This window comes from Lycorma delicatula, chromosome 5, assembly GCF_047948215.1.
Source record: "Lycorma delicatula isolate Av1 chromosome 5, ASM4794821v1, whole genome shotgun sequence".
NCBI classification, from domain to species: domain Eukaryota; kingdom Metazoa; phylum Arthropoda; class Insecta; order Hemiptera; family Fulgoridae; genus Lycorma; species Lycorma delicatula.
Window position 1 is genome coordinate 57756387 of NC_134459.1, and position 18252 is coordinate 57774638.

Genomic DNA, 18252 nt, shown 5'->3' on the forward strand with positions numbered 1-18252 from the left:
ACATGGTTTTACACACACTAAAAATTGAAACCTTATGCCTCTTTTATACTGCTGAGAGCATGACATGTTCAAATGTATCATATGCATATTTGAATGTGGTTTCACAGTGAATATTATGCAAGTATAACAAATTACAAGGAACATGTACATATCAAGGTGGAGCCTGTAAATTGCTCATGTTTGTACACTTCATACCCGTCACCATCAATGCAGCTACCTAGTTTTAACTACGCTTCATTGGGATGGGGTTTTTATTTCAGTATATATTTTTTTTTAATTTTTGGGGCTGTGGAGCTAAAAAGGTTAAGAATCACTAATCTAAGCAAATGGCTAGTTCATAGGCTAAAACCTGTTTGATCTATTAACTGGTAATTCAACATAATTTTAAAGCAATTTCTTTACGACAGAAAAGTTTATCACTGTTTTCTTGACCCTGGGTCCTTTTTTTGACAAATGAATTTTTATCAAAATGAATCTAACCAATTTTTTAAAATTGGTTAGTATATTCAATCATTCTAGGTAAAATGGTAAACTATCATAATCTGATCTCTTTCTTTATTCCTTTTCTTAGAGTAAGTGCCTTGGGAATTACATCTGCCACCAGTTTCTGTGTGGGGTAATATATCAGCAACTTCTGGTACCACCAGGAGAGCCACTTCTTTAATGGAGCCTACTGGGTAGCAATTTGTGCTGGTGAAACCATTTAAGGCCTCAGTTTCCTATCTAAGGATTGCAATTAAAGCCTATCATGAAGATTATTATCAAATTAACTTGTATGAAACCATACTGTCAAATAAGTAACTGAAAATTTATTCAATAAAAATAATTCCCATGTTATTTGAAAGTTTTTTATTAATAATTTTTACAATTTTTATAAACTGTAACAATTTAGATGTAAAGAATTCTATTAATTTATTGTATCATTTGAAATTATTTAATGTATTTTGGTCATTAGTGATACTTAGTAGATCATATGTGCATAATTTATAATTACACTTATATACAGGTGTACCATGAAGAAGGGGAAAAACTTTCAGGACAGGTTCTACTGGTGAAAATAATGAAAATTATTAGGAAAAATAATGTAACGTTTAGAACCCGATTAAGAAGTAAAATTTGTGGTTTCTTATGCAATTTAGGCTGGGAAATAGGATAAAACAGGTCTCAGAACTGTAACTCCAGTAGTTAGAGTAAAATATCTGACGTAAAACACAAAATTCGGTGTCAAAAAACAAATTTTTTTAGGTTTTGTAGTACAATAGATCTCAGGAAATTTATCAGTATATAATTTATAGTACAAAATCATTTAATTTATCAGTTAAATGACTGATAACTGCATTAGATTTAGTAACAAAACTTGTGGAGAATTTAATTTTGAGAAAATTATGTAAATACAGCCAATAAAAAATAAATAAAAATTTTTAAAATTAGTTTTTATTGAAGCAAAACAGACAAAAATAGACAGAAAATCGTATTACTTTTTCTGTATCTAAAAACATTATTCTTAATATAGCAAACTACAACAATCTTATGTGGTCACCACATAACTTGCTTATATGCTTATTAAATTACATATATACATTTTTTGCTGTACTTAATTTAAGCTTATTTCATTTGAAAGTGAGATCCTCCAATTCTTTAATAAGGTGGACAGTTATACAACTGCTGAAATTTTAGTTTTTATTAACATAAAATATTTATACAATTATTAATTCAACAATCTTTCATGAAATATTAGGATAGAGTAAAAATCCGTCTACTACTTTTATTACTAGATCAGTATTATTCATATCTTTGTGAGTTGCTGATTAACAAAAGTTTTAGATTTCTGGTGTGTTGTATACATAAAACTTAATAATAATTAAACTATTCTGTTTAGTGAACTGTATACTGGTTACAAACGTTAATTTTGACCTAAAATATTCAGTTTTTATTATTGGATTACTTGGTGAATAATCAAAAATGTAAAAGAAACAATCATACAGGAAAAAGAAAGATAACATGAAGAAATATATCTCAAAAAATGACAAGAAGATGAATATGAAGGGGAAGAAAATGTTAAGAACAAGGCAAGAATAAAAGAAATTAAGAGATGTTAAATATAAAGAGGAAGAAAATGTTAAGACCAAGCAAAGAATAAAGATTAAGAAAGGATGATGAATACAAAGGAGAAAAAATTTGAAAACTAGAAAACATGTACACAAATTAAGATCAGAAGAATTACATCAAACCAAAGATTGATTAAATGATTGGCAACAAAAAACAAATAAACAAAATGATGATCAGCTCCGACTTAGGGAGAATATTGTCCGACAATATCAGAGGAGTAATGAACTAAAAGATAAGAATTTTTTGCAATTTATAAAAGATCGGGCATGTATGCCTCAGTGTATATGTTCTTGTGAGGGTCTATTTTTCAGTCGATCAGTAGTTAACTTAAATGTAGAAAATTTAAACAGAAATTCTGGAATAATTAAATAAAATTAAAAATTAAATTAGAAAATCCAAAAATAATATGATTCTAAGTTATAATTTTCAATTAATATTAAATAATCAGGTGTTTCACCACATGTACTACATATAAACATATGTAATGCCTATTAAATTAAATTTACACATTTTTAAAAGAACATAAAATTTTATTTCACTAATAATTTTTTTCATTTTTTTTATTATCTTTGAATTATTATTTATTGTAAAACTTTTTAAACAATCATGGGTTAATAATTATTAAATTGATATAATTAAATTTAAAAAAACAAAAGGAGATGAAGTCTGATTTGAACCGATGTGCGCCATACTTTTAAGATCCAAATATTTCATTAATTAAAATTTTTTATTTTAATTTCGACTGGAATCAAAAAGGGAGGTGCACAAAACTAGATCTTACTAAATCCAAAATTTCAACATCCTACGGCTAATCGTTTTTGAGTTACGCGAGATACATATGCACATATATACAAACAGATATCACGCCAAAACTAGTCAAAATGGATTCAGGAATGGTCAAATTTCCATTGACATCTGAAATGTTTTGCGATTAGAATACTTCCTTTACTTTGTACAAGGAAGTAAAAATAAAATACATGAAATGATAAATGCTAATAGAATAACAAACCTCAGTTACAGCAATTATTCAACATTCCCTACTTCACAATGTACACAGCTCCCTGCTAGTCGTAAAATGTTTCTGGTGGCTTTCTGCATTATCTCAGAATCGTTTCATGTAACTTCAATAGCATTTTGTATTTTAATTAGTCTTCTTTAGTATTAACTTTTTTGTTGGTATACTATTGTTTACATATGGGTGCAAAGGAAGTAATCTAGTGGTACTAAGTCAAGGTGATTGCGATGGTCAATTGATTGATCTACTGTGTCCAATGGAGTTTAAGAAATTAGCATTCAAGTGATTTCTAGCAACTAAAGAAAAATATGACATTGCAATATCAAGCTGGAAAATAATTTGCAATCTAGTTTGTAGGGATATATCTTAAAAAAGAGCCGGCAAATTATTTTTCAAGAAATAAACATAGATATCTCCCGTAAAGTTTTCACTGAAAACAAATGGTCTAAGAATTTTATCATAAATAATGCCACACCAAAGATTAATGTAAAATCCAAGTTGTAAACAATTTTCCACAGTACTATGTGGATTATCTTCACTCCATAAATGACTATTTTTAGAATTGAAGACTGTTTCTTGTAAAGGTGGCTTCATCAGTAAATAAAATTCAATTTACCTCATCAGCGTTTTCTAGAAGCCAGTGACAGAAGTTTAACCGCTAGGGCTAATCTGTTGGCCGCAAATTTTAAACCTTCTACAGGCTGAAAGGATATAGATTTTCTTTCCATAGGATGCGCCACTTTGTTTTTTGACAAACCAGGGCGACATGAAATTTGCCTTGTACTAGTGCCTGGGCTATGTGGAATCACACTATGTTCATCATTAATGCAATGATTTACTTGGCGTTCAACAGATAAGAAACACGTTGGCTCTTTCGTTTGTAAATGCTGATTCACCAAAGAATGTTTGAAAAGAGTGCTTATAAAACAATGTTTATCAAGTACAGAAAAAAATAATACGAGTTTTTGTCTAATTTTCATCTGTTTTGCTTCAATAAAAAAACAATTTTTAAAAGTTTTTATTGGCTATATTTACATTAATTTTCTGAGAATTAAATTCTTTACAAATTTTTATATTAAATCTTCCACATTTATTCGTTATTTAACAAAGCTATTGTAATACAAACCTAAAAAAACTTGTTTTTCGATACCGAATGTTGCGTTTCACATCTGATATCTTAAAAATCACTGGAGTTGCTATTCTGGGATCTGTTTTATCCTATTTCCTAGCTTAAACTTCATAAGAAACCACCAACTTTACTCCTTAATTTGGGTCCCAAAAATTACAGTAGGGCTTCTTTTTATTAGAACTGATATCCGGCTGAAATCTTTGAAAACAAAGCGTTTCCAGACCTATATTTATGTGAATATTTTTCATTATTTTCACCAGTAGAACAGGTCCTGAAAGTTTCTCCGTGAGATCACTTTAAGCACTTTTCTAGATCTTGAGGTATATTGTGTTTCATTCTTTTCATTTGGTAGTGTGGGCAGTCAGTAATAACGAGTTTTACTGACAGATAACTCTGGCAATATTCACATAGAATTCACTTTTTTTTTAATACGAGATGAAGTTAGCATGTCCTACTCTCAATCAAGTTAGGTGACTTGTTTCTTGGGAAATGAAATTGCAGTTTTCTCTTCAAAAATACTTTTTTGTAATTGATGGAGTTTTTGAGGTTTAATCTATCGTCATTTTTCATTCTAGCTGTTGGTTACTTTTCTTTTGGATAGTTTTTGAGCGTCTTTAAGCATTGGCAAAATGTTCAATTATGCAGGCAGTTAGTGAAATTCAACAACTTGTTTAGCCAAGCTGTCTGCTTCTTCATTCAGTTTAATGCCTGCCAAAGGTCTTATTAATGAATGTTGTATTAATAAAAATAGTATTTCACAAAAATGATACAGTAAAAAAGTTATGGCCACTGTGACCAGTTGATGTCAGAATATGTCACTATTCAACTCAGTGGAAACCCTCAGTGTTTTCAACTTGCCTCATCTGTTTATTACAGTTATCTTAGGATTTGATCTGAACATTCCTCATGAAAGAAAGGTTTTTTCCAGATAAGTACTTCATTATTACAACATGCTTTTACATATATTTTAATGAGAAAATATATTTAAATCTATGATAGATGAACAAATGCCTGACTTTTATTCTGAATCAAATCCAAGACTCACCAGTTTGTGATCTAAAAGCCAGTGTGCTAACTTCCTATTGGTATAGTGGATTCAATAAAATAAAGCCTATATTTTAATTAGAACTAAATTCTACGATCTTAGTTAAAATTGGCATAAAGATTCCATAGTGACATCCAAGATCATGAATATCAGGAAGATTAACCTGATATTGAAACCAAGACAAATTTTGATTCTTCTCTATTAAAATCACTTTGAGCAATGACAAACAAAACAATAAGTATATTTTATAAACATTAAATTAACAGCCACATACATTAATTCCATGTGATTCTCACTTTAGAACTCATCATATATACTTTTTCCATGTTTTAAGAGTTATATAAATTCTTTTTCAATCAACTGATAACTAGATGTACTAATATAGGTATTCAATCAGATATATTACAACAGTGATTTACTGTTTGTGTCTAATAGTATTCCGACAATAAATTTATTTACAACATACAAGTAAGATAAATTCAGCTTTACTGTACAAGTAATGTTAAGAAATAATACAATCATATTTGGATTTAAAGAATTAATTGTAACATAATAATTGATTTTAATATTAATTTTATTATTACATAACATAGAATACATAACAGTTTAATTAACACATATTAATTAAAAGAATAGACATATTTTAAAATAAAATAATATTTACATAACATTAACAATCTCTACAAATACAATACAAATGCATTATGCAGCACAATTTGAGTATCGGCTTTATGAAAATATATTTTTAATTTCAGCTAAATATATTAATTATATTCAGTCTTTTATTGCAATAAGAAATGATAATAATAAAGAAATAACAAATAAATAAAATTATAATACATAGAAAATAGTATTTATTATGAAAGCATCTTTTTCTTAATTACTGTAAAAAAAAAATAATATTGCACAGAAAATTCTGATAAATTCAGTTACAATGCCATGCATGATTTAATTTACATATTACATGTTATAGAAAATCAGTGGTAATGAGAATTACAAATGTAAAACCAACATTATACTTAAAATTTTTGTTACATAATAACAAAAATATTTCTTAATGTGGTTCTTTTCCTATTACCTTTTAAAGATCATGATTAGGCAATTTTATTTTGTTCTAGTTAATGTTTTTTTTTCTCATTTACATTTCTATAGCATACAGGAAAACAAAATTAAAATTTACTAAAAAAAATATAGAAATAAATATTTTTTCTCAAATGGATTATTAAATCATTTTGGTAATTACGTATTGTTTTAATAAAATATTAGTTATTATTATAAGTTAAAAAAAATGTCATTAATATTAAGAAAGAAATGTAAAATTATTATCTCATAAATTTATCACAGGCAATCAAGAAATTTGACAAATCCAAACTTTACTCTGAAAAAGGAAAAGATTTAAATATATTTATATATAGTACCTGGTCAATATCTGATTAACCCTTAAGTAGTCGTGCGGCATACTGTACTGCCATACAAACTTTATGATTGGAATGGTTGGCAACCCTGCTAGATCGTATGATGCCCATCCATGTAACCTTTCTATGGTATGTTTTCAACCTGTTTGTATGCATGGAAGTAGCGAGGATTGGTTGAATTTTGTTGTTATAAATTGTATTGTGTCTACACCTTTGGTGTACTCTACATGCCACGCGACCAATTATTTAAGTACGATAAAATTATTCAAATCATAATATTACATACTTTTTACACCTATAATAACATAATTTACTTTCAGATAAAGCTGTAGTTTCCAAAAAATCATCATATGTGGTTAGCTATCAGATAAAAGCTCTAAGATACTATTATTTTTCATTTGTTTTTATAGGTTTATAAAAATGATGATTTTTCATCACTTTGAGTATTGAAAAAACTTTAATTTTTTCAATTTAAAAGAATACATTTCAATTTAATTTTTTAAATTATAATTTAGAAGAATGAAAATTGAAAGAGATTTTCTTTGATAGAGATCGGGAAACTGTAAAAGTTGACCAGGTGGACATTGTATTACAAGAAATATCCGACAATGAGAAAAACAATGAATTTGATGCTGTCACTGATTCAGAAGTAGAAAATAATGAAGAAAGTGATCATGATACTGATTCAGTCAGAGATTGACAAATTACACATTCAAACAAACAAGGATGAGGAAATGAGATTTGGTCTAGAGAAAATAAAGAATTTTTCACTAAAATTATATACAAGAAATTGCCAATAGTAAGTAAATATGCAAAAACATCTTCAGAAGATATTTTGAAGAAATGATTCCCACTAGCTATTGGCATTAACTTAGCAAAGAATAGCATGAAAGGAGAAGCAGTCATTTTTTAACATTGTAGATGATAATATATTGTTAGAGATTGTTGAATATACAAATAGAAATATAAAAAATATGTGATTCTGGAGTTTACACAAGGGAAAGGGATGCCAACGACAGCAGTAAGGGATTGTACCTTTTATTGGATTCTTATACCTATTAGCTTCAAAGAAAGCCAATCAAGCCAATTTAGAAGAAATTTGGATTTCTGATGGTGCTGGAATAAAAATTTGTCATGGCGTAATTCATTGAAATGATTTTTTTTCTTTTTTTTTGCTATCAGATGTGATGATAAAAGTACAAGATCGAAAAAGAAGAAAGCTGATAAATTGGCTCCACTGAAAACATTCTTGACTCAATTCACGACCAATTGTAAAAATTCCTACTCACCTGGGGATTTTATTTTAACAAAAAATTAGAACCATTTCATGGTAAGTGCAATTTTATACAGTACTTACCCAAGAAACCTGCCAAAGATGGATTAAAAATTTTCGCTTTAGTCTATGCAAAAACATTTTATTTGATTAATATTGAAGTTTATCGTAGATTACAACCAGAAGAACAATATAGAGTAGACAATACTCTGTGTAACATTGTGCATAGATTATTAGACCATCTTAAACATTCATCTAGAAATCTGACATGTGACAACTGGTATTCCAGTTATCCACTTGCAAAGTCATTACTTGAAGATGACATTACTTTTGTAGAAACTCTTAGGCGCAAGAAACAAGAAATAGAATTTCTATTGACTAAGGTTCGTGAAGTCCAAACATCCTTATTTGGATTTCAAAGAAACATAATTTTAGTGTCATATGTTTGCAAAAAAAGTAAGCAGTTATCTTGATTTCAACAATGTACAATGACGCAGTCATATAAATGAAGTAACTGGTAAACCAGACATTATTCGTTGGCTTGGATCAGAACTATTCTAAGTCCAATATTCAAGAAAGAAGTTATTTTTCTAAAAAAAATACAGAAGTATTCTATAAAAAAAAAAAAATACTAATTTCCTTTGTGCAGAAGTAGCCTAATTGAGCTCTCTTTAAAAAAATGAGTTTTTGGACTTAGCATAGTTCTGATCAAAGCCAACAAATACGTGATTACAACATGACAAAATGCAGTGTAGATACTGAGGATCAAATGCGATACTGAGGACATGAAGATGGCCACTCGCCTTGTTCTCTGCATTACTAAATATTTCAGGAATAAATTGCAGAATATTATTTAATGCAGCATAACCAGATAAAATCACTATATGGAGAATTTTCTTGAAGAATCTAGCTTTTGGTTTAGTAAAACCCCAAATCTAACGTAGACAAATCATTAATACACTGCTGTTGCACATCAAATCAATTATGGAAAGCATAGTAGGAACAAGAGCTATTCAACGCGAGGAACCCAATGAGGCCACTAAGCGCAAAGGTCGGTATGTGATTTGTTGACGATCAAAAAACAATTACACCATGAGTCTTTGCACAAATTGCAATCAGTATACTTGTAAAAATACACATTACAGTAACTAATTACACTTGCAAGACTTGTACAGATTCAGAATAAAATTTTCTATACAAATACTTATACTTTTATTGGAGTAGAACTAAGCAAGAATAATTCAAATAAATCATTACAAAAATTTGGTATCATGAAACATAAAATATTACGCCTTATATTTTTAATGTAAGTGAAATTAGTGATGTATTCCTTAAGTAATTCAGAAACCATAGCAATATATTTTTTTTATTTGGTAAAATCTAGAAATAAGTAATATTACGATGCACTAAAACGATAAAAAAAATTGGTGTTCATACAATGAAAAAAAAAAAAAAAAATCAACAAAATACTTACAACCAAAAATTATGGAATTATATAAAAAAACAACTGTTAAAAAATATACAATACACACTTGTTAAAAGTGATAAAAGTAGGCCGTGGTGTGTTGGAATACATCATATGCCACGCTACCAGTTATGTGACCTTTTCTTTTTCTAGTCGCAGTACGACTACTGAAGGGCTAAGTAAAAGAATATTATGGTACAAGAGTTAAAACTGATATTATTTATATCAGTTCTAAATCAAATAAAAGTCATCATTGCTTAAAATCTGAAGTGAGCCAAGTTTTTGATCAATATACATTGCAGCCAGTTTTCACCACATTCTGATGTCTACACAGTGAAGGTAAAATAAACACAGCCTAAACCAGTTCTTATATATAACAATTTAGATTTTATAACATATTCTTTTGTTGAAATAAATATAAAAATTTTCTAGAATAAATTGTCAACGGTTTACAATACATTTTATGGCATATCACATGTAAACGGTCTGAAGAGAAAATCCTTGCTTTGTGCAAGAAAATGTTCACTTTAAATTTGAGAGGTAAAATAAAAGTTTGATCTGAAAGAACTGAACTACTTCTTATCATTTAAAATGAAGTTGATGTACAACTAATTTACCACACACAAACAAACACAATTACAAGTGAACTTACTGTTTTGCAGCTCCTTTGGTAACTATTACAATATTAATAATATTAAAATTTAGTCATACAATACTTACATTCTGCAATTATCAATCTACACATCACTACCATGTTAAACCATAATTAGCATTTTTTTTCAATTCCCTATAAATTAAGTTATATTTTTTAAAACTTCTATGTGTTTTTTTTTTAATACAGTAATCTAATTAAAAGACTGAATTTAACTGCTTTAAAATTTCCACTAGGTGGTATTCTGTAGTATTATTGGCTATAATAACTATGTGAAATTATCTATTTCTAATGCATTTATATTAGCAGTAGATTACTATAATATCCATAAGAAAATAACTCTTTAAGAAGGTAGTTTACCAATAAACATTAAAAATAATGCTGGATCGTAAAAATTGAACTGTGGTACCCTAGCTAATACTTCAACAAATTGGGACCAATCATTTTATACTTAATTTTTGGGTTACACACAGTACAAAATATCTATCATGACTAATTTTAACAAATAAGTCATTAATGCAGTTTATGTTGCATAAAAATAAATCTCAAAATACAGCTGAACTTTGTAAATTAAAATTTTTCTTTTTTAAGGAAAAATTTGGAGTTTCCTATTGGTCCCTTGACTTTTGCTAACTGAAGCGTAATATAAAAAGTCTTAATATTTTTCTGGATTATTAGTTCTAATAATTCCAACTTTTTCTTGTTAATTCAAAGTGAAATTTTGTTAAGATTAAAAGCCTATAACAATGCCTTCAAGAATAATGTTTTGGGGAAGGAATATCCCTACTATTATATTTTCTCTTGCGTATTGTTGCAACTTATTCAAAAATGATTCATAAATATGAGGAAATTCATACACTTTGAGAAACAAAATAATTCCTATGAAGGCTGCATTTATATTTTCTTTGGGAATGAGGTTTTAATTATACACGACATAGTTTGCCGATTAATTTATTTTTATAACATTGTGAAATGAAAAACCATGAACATTGAAACAAAAGGTACAAGATGTTTTTGTTCTGTAATTGCCATAAACTGTAGAAATGACATGAATTGTGCAAGGGCCATGTTTCAATGACAAAATACAAAAATTTAAAAAAATTGCATTTTTTAACATCTTTGGTTGCAAAAAATAACACTAATACAATGTGATGATGAGTTTTATTTTTCATTGTCTGGGATTGGATTCATAAGATCACATGATATAATTAAACTATATAAAAGATATTGATTTCACCCTGATATTCTTTAGCACATTTAATTGGTATGTATTTTTTTAATGTAGAAATAAAATTAATCATACTACTTCTTTGAAGTTAGATTTTAATGCTAGCTTACAATTTACAAACTCTGGTAATCTAAATTTTTTTTGTGAGTACCTTCAGCTTTGAATTACTGTAGTTACAAATACACTGTAAACATTAAGTAGATATTTATTACTGAAAATGCAAAGATGAATTACTAATTTTTATCACAATAATAAAATAACATCAAAATATAAAAAAATTACAACTTAGAAATGCATATAAAATAAATCATAAATAATAAAAGATAATTCTGATGAATGCTATAAAATATTTTACTTAAATAGAATGAAACCTCAATAATTTGAAATTTATGAATAAAAATACATTATTAATTTCAATATTTACTTATAAACACATTTGTTAACGAATTAAATGTTTTTATAATATAGTTAGTCAGATGGGACATGTCTTTATAGCCAGAAAAAACCTTAGAAACAGTTTTTTTTCTTCTAATTGTTGGCTACTTGACTCAAATCTAGAAGAAAATTGAATGAAAATTCAAATAAAGCAATAAAAAATGCTGTGCATAATCAGGATCTGAACTTGGAACTCCAGATGAAACATGGAGTGCTATCGTTCTGTTTGAACTGGTAGTAAGAACTTGCGCTAATGAAAGGGTAAAGTTGAAGATGATTATACGTCGGTTTTTGTACCTAATAGCAAATACTCTGAAAACAAAAATAAAATTTTACATCTAGGTTTAAAAAAAAACTACACTTCAATTGGATTGGAAGTTAAGAAGAAAGTGTGCAAAAAATATAAGTCTCACTGCAAAGCTGAAAAAAAATTTTTTCCATCCTGTCATCATTGTAAACACGAAATTTTTATAACAGTACTTAATAAGAATTTCACAAGATGCATTCAAAACATTGATCCTAATTCACAGATTTTCTATTCATTATTTATTGCCAGAAACATCCTTTTCTCAATATTTAAAACACATTTTTTGAAATTTAAATTAGTAATTAATTTAAGTAATTTTTCAAAATTGCTTAAATTTTTTCACAAATTTCAAAATAAGGTTTCACTGTGTGTATAAAAAAATAAATATATATACATATATATATATAAATAATGCAATTAGAAAATAAAATTCAAATACTAAAAGTAAAAATGCAAGTAATGAGCAATTATTTTATTTTATTTTTTAAACATTAATTTTAAGAACTCTGACTTGATAATGCATATGTAATAAGGACAACAGGTTGTAAATGATTTGAAACCAAAAGAAATATGAGAATATCTTAAAGAATATTTGTAAGCTCTTAAATTTATTATTTATTTCACCTGGAAAAAAATAGTAAAGCGTTAGTAAAAGATACTTGTAAAACAGATTGAAAAGGAAACAGAATATAAAATTATGAATAAAATGCTTAAATAATTAATATTTTAATAAATAATTATTAATTATTTATTAATTATTAATTTTTATTTATTTATTAATTTATTAATTAAATAATAATTAAAATTTTAATTTTATTTTAAGAAATTGAAAGATAAACTAATATATAAAAGTGATCTTTATCACATATATATAAAACAAAACACTACAAAAAAATAAATGCAAACAAAAATGTATCTATTTGTAGCTAGCTGTAATTCTGAACATACACCATTATACACTTCACTCATTTTTATAACAATTAATTATATATTATACATTTTATCACAAAAGACACGTGTGTGTAAATTTTCTAAATAGATGAAGAAGCTTAGTTATCAAACTACTTTTTTTAAAAAAGATTTTCATAAGTAATTATTTTTACGATGCGTTGAACCAAATTTTAAATATAACAGAGGGATTTTATTCACGTTGAAATGTTTACAACTAGGTACAAGTAACATTCATAAATGTCTTGATTTGTTGTAATTATTACCTTTGAATAGCAGTCAAGTTATTACTGACAAAAACAGTTTGCAATAATTTTCCTGGTGGCTCTGTTAACACCTGGAATGTATAAGAAAGTAGCACCTCAAAAATTGAAGGATATGGGATAAGTATAAAATGTCACTAGTTGAAGCCATCATTTCCTGTAGATCAACAATGTTATACAAAACTATACTAATTTTAGAGCTGATGGAAAATCTTAAGGAAGAAAATGGACTACAAAACCTGTATGAAAGGGCTCTTGTAAAAAAAAATCATGTCTACATCTTCTTACTCCATTCTTCAAGTATTATGCATCTTAACCCTTTCAGTCCCAGTGGTTATAATTATGTACATAAACTTCAGCAGTAAAAATAAGTACATTAAAATTAAAATTCTAATTGGGAACTGATTAATAATACGATTATTATTGGGAATATGATTATATACATTTACTTTTATAGAAATGTACACTCCTGCCTCTGTTGACAAACAAATAAAACTAAAACATCAGCTGCTCCAATGTATGTGGCGGGTGCCCAGACAAATTTGTGGTTATGAGGTTACACGTGCTCTTCGTTTTATAATTTCTTTTTTAAGTTTTGGGTGTTGTTATTATTTCAATATTCATTGTAAAGACAATATTACTTGTAAATTATTATACTGATCTTGAATATTGGTATAAAAAATAATTGTAATGCTAAATAATTTAATGGATACAATTGTAGCCAACAGGACTTGACAGAAGTTTATTTATCCTAACCAACAATTTTCATGGTTTTTTTGTTTTTTACAATCCTGTTAGTCTTATTTTCTTATTACTGTGGTTTTATTTTATTGGGCATTTTGTTATTATTGAATATGGACCAAAACCAGCAAGGTATGAGTAAAGATAGTCATAATTATTTATTTGATGTAATACAAAAGGAAACTTTTGCTGAACATTCAAATGAATTATTGTTCAATGGAAATTTGTCCGAACTGCGTGATGCTGAGGATGATGATGCTGATGAAAATGTATCAGTTATAGAAAAAATGACCACTCCAAAAAATAAAATCAGGATTGGTGCTGATAGGTTTTTGGGTTTAGGACCAAGTGGATTAAAGTTAAACTTTAATACAAAAGAAAGATCTAGTGATGGAAAAGGTTACTAATTATACTTTGACAATTATTTTTCTTCTGATAATTTATTTCATGTGCTATGACAAATGAAAATTATGGCTGTAGGCACCCTACGGTTAAACAGGATGCCTCAGCCACCAAAATAGGTATGTTGAGGTTGATAGACCAGAAATGGTAAAGAATTATAATCGTGGTATGGGTGGGGTTGACTTATCTAACCAGTGCATTAATTACTACAGGATTTTCATTAGATCCAAAAAGTGGCCATTGAGATTTATATTTTATGGTATTGACATGGCTATTTTGCAAGGGTGGAATGAATACAAATGAGACTTCAATTTTGGGATCAATCCAAAAAAGATTATGGACCTCCTTGTATTCAGAATTCGAGATATGGAAGGCTTACTCTTGGTTGGTAGAAGTGTAGAGATAAAGAAACATAGTTGTCATAGTAGCGTACCATCTCCAATTCAAGTTATACAGCATAAGCCAGGTGAAAAACAACCTCTAGAAGTGCACTTTGATGATGTAGGTCACCTTCCACGCCATGAGGTACATGTCTTAGCTATTCTATGTAAATATCAAAAAAGTACTGGAAGATCACGAATTCTTTGTATAAAGTGTAATGTTCATTTGTCTATCCAAAAATAAAAGGTTTTTTGTGAACTTTCATACAAAATAGACAACCAAATATTTTACTACAACAGGATTTTGAGTCAGTCTATTTTTTGTACTTTGAGAGCAGATCTTAAGGTCAATTAGAGACAATTTATATTATAAGTGATTTTATTTGGTTATAAGAAAGAAAAAACTATAAAAAATTTGTAATATGCATTTTTTTATTAGTATTTCAGTATTTTTGTTCACTTGATTTCAGATTTCTAAGAAATTTTGTTTTGATATTCGGAATTAATAATCAATATAATAATTATTTTATATTTTAAAAACTATTTTAACAAGTAAACTTGGATATTTTTATAGTAATTCACTTAATAATAAATAATATTAATATTATGGTGGTGAAAAAGAAATTTTTAGTATCTTAAAACTCATTTAAAATGAAATTAATTCAACATTTTTTTTATACTAAATATTGCAAATGCAGGATTGAAAGAGTTAACAGAAACCTGAGTTAACAGAGTCTGCGTCTGGCTGCTGTACTGAACGGACGTGTGTTGCTCTATTCGCATTCCTGTTCAGAGTGTAGCAGATAAGCAGTTCTTATCTTAAATACACAACTGTATATTTTCTTGTACAATTATGTTGTATTTTATATGCCAGTGTTAAATATTTTATTATATTGTAATCCTGTTTGATAGAAAATATTTGAAAATGAAGAAGTGCAATACCTTGAGGGAGAATTACCGATTGATGGAACATACATTATTTGTCGTTTTTGTTTATATGGTTACCACCATAAATGCGTTAGAATTACGGAGAATACATATCAGCGAATGTCGCAGAAAAAGAAAAAAGAGTGGATGTGTTGCGAGTGTCGCAAATCAGTCAAATCTACTGGCAACAAATCAGTGGATTCGACTAAAGAAATATTACATTTCACTGGTATTAATGAATTAAAAGTTATCATTTTAGAACTCAAAGCTGAAGTCAGAGCTTCTTCCAGTAGGACCGAAAATGAACTTGGTCGGCTATCCCTGTGTAAAATTGTTTTGTAATAATATTATTATGTACATTACATTCAGTTCTGTAAATGTAAGTTCACGTGCTAGTTATTTCTATCTTTTTATTGCATTTTATATTTATCATATTCTGTTATTGATGGCTCAAGATTCTTGGTATTACTGTTCCAATAGTATAAAAAAAGGAAGACTCTCATTTAATTTAATTTTATGCCAATTCAGCAGCTGCTTTTCTATATTTATAAGCATCAGTTTATTTCTTAAAGTGAATCATAGTTTAATGAAAAATATTTTATTTTAGAAACTGGCTTTAAATTGATAAGGATAATTGACTTACGTAACGATGTATTTCTCATGCGAGCCAATCTCAAAAATGTTATCTCTGTTATGGTGATGACATTGATATCAAATAATATGATACTGATGTCATTAAGTTACACCTACGATCTTATTCAAGCATTTGTTCTATAGAATATATGTTCTCCCACCCCTTTAACAAAATTGGTTATACTGTGTTTTTGCCTATGCAAAAACACAGTTGTCTTATCTACATAAGACATTAGCCATAACAACGATTAGTATTAAACTATTCTTTACAAATAAAATTTATATGTTTCGAAATAAAATGTTTATATTATGTTTGGATACAAATTATAGCTTATGTAATCTGTGCGTTTTAGACATATTTTCGAATCTCTATTGAAATGGAAAACATTAATGAAAATAATATTTTTAATGGCCTGTTTTTGGCTATTGATAATTACTACTCGAATCTACATGAATTTTCGCAAGATATATTGAGTATACTTCATTTAAATATTAGGACTATTCGCAGTCATTGGGATGAATTCTTGTTTCACCTAGGTAATAGTAACGTAGATTTGATAGTTCTCACGGAAATAAACATTACGGATAATGAAATAAGTTTAATTGATTTTTATCAGATTAATGGCTATGACTCCTATCACTATGTCCGAAATATTAGGTCTGGTGGTGGTATTTTAATTCTTTGTCGTAGCACACTCAGTGCTGAAAGAATAATATTGGATTTGACTGTCTCAAGTTGTGAACTATTATGCATTCAGGTTTCAGTGAAATTGGGCGTTAAGACCGATGATTTTACGATAATATGCTTTTACAGACCGCCAGATTTAAATGTTCATGAATTTTTACATGATCTTGAAAATATTCTACATAATTGTAATAATAATAATGCGGTCTTAATTGGAGATATGAACACTGATCTTACTAAGGAAAATGCTGCAATTAGTTACTATGAAACCTTATTACATATAATGGGATTCATGTGTTGCATATCTGATATAACGAGGGAGGAAATAAGAGAGGGGTAATTGTTAGATCTTGTATAGATCACATTTTTATTAGAGGCTTTCCTGATTACATTTTTTCTGGAGTAATTGAAACTAAAATTTCTGATCACTATGTGGTAATAGCAGATTTGTTGTACTAGAATTCATCCCAATGACAGATGGATGACAGTCTTGGTTCATTTTACTTAGATAATGCTTTAATTAGATATAAGTTAGATAGCATAAATTATGACACCTTAGGTAATAAGATGGATAATAATATCCATCTGCATATGAGAAATTCATTGCTATAATTAATTCTGTGTATAACAGTTCTTTAGTTCGCAGAAATACTGATAGGATTAAAATTCAAAATAGAAAAAAGCCATGGATGATGGATGACATTCTAAATAAAATAAAGTATAGAGACAGACTTCAAAAAATGGAAAAAAACACCAGCTAACCTGGAACATCAAAAAGATTACGTTATAATACAGAAATAAAATTAATATTGAAATACGAAAAGCGAAGGAGAAGTATTTTAATGATAAATTTAAAAATTTTCAAAAGAATGATATTAATGGTAACTGGAAACTACTTAACTCTTTGATGGGGTTACCCTCTAAGCATAACTTAGACGATACTATAATTAAACATGTAAGCGGTACATCTAATGACGTGGGTAAGGTCGCTGCAGAGATTATCGGTAAACACTTTGTAACTTCAGTAGATGATATTAAACATAATTGTATACATAAGTTCTTGAAATTCACGGGTGGCAATTGCATGCAGCTTGTGTCTTTTCATTTACCTTTAAGTTCTCCTAAACAAATAGAAAACATAATTTCATCAATGAATGATAAAAAATCGCCAGGCATACGGATCAAAGATTTGAAATATGT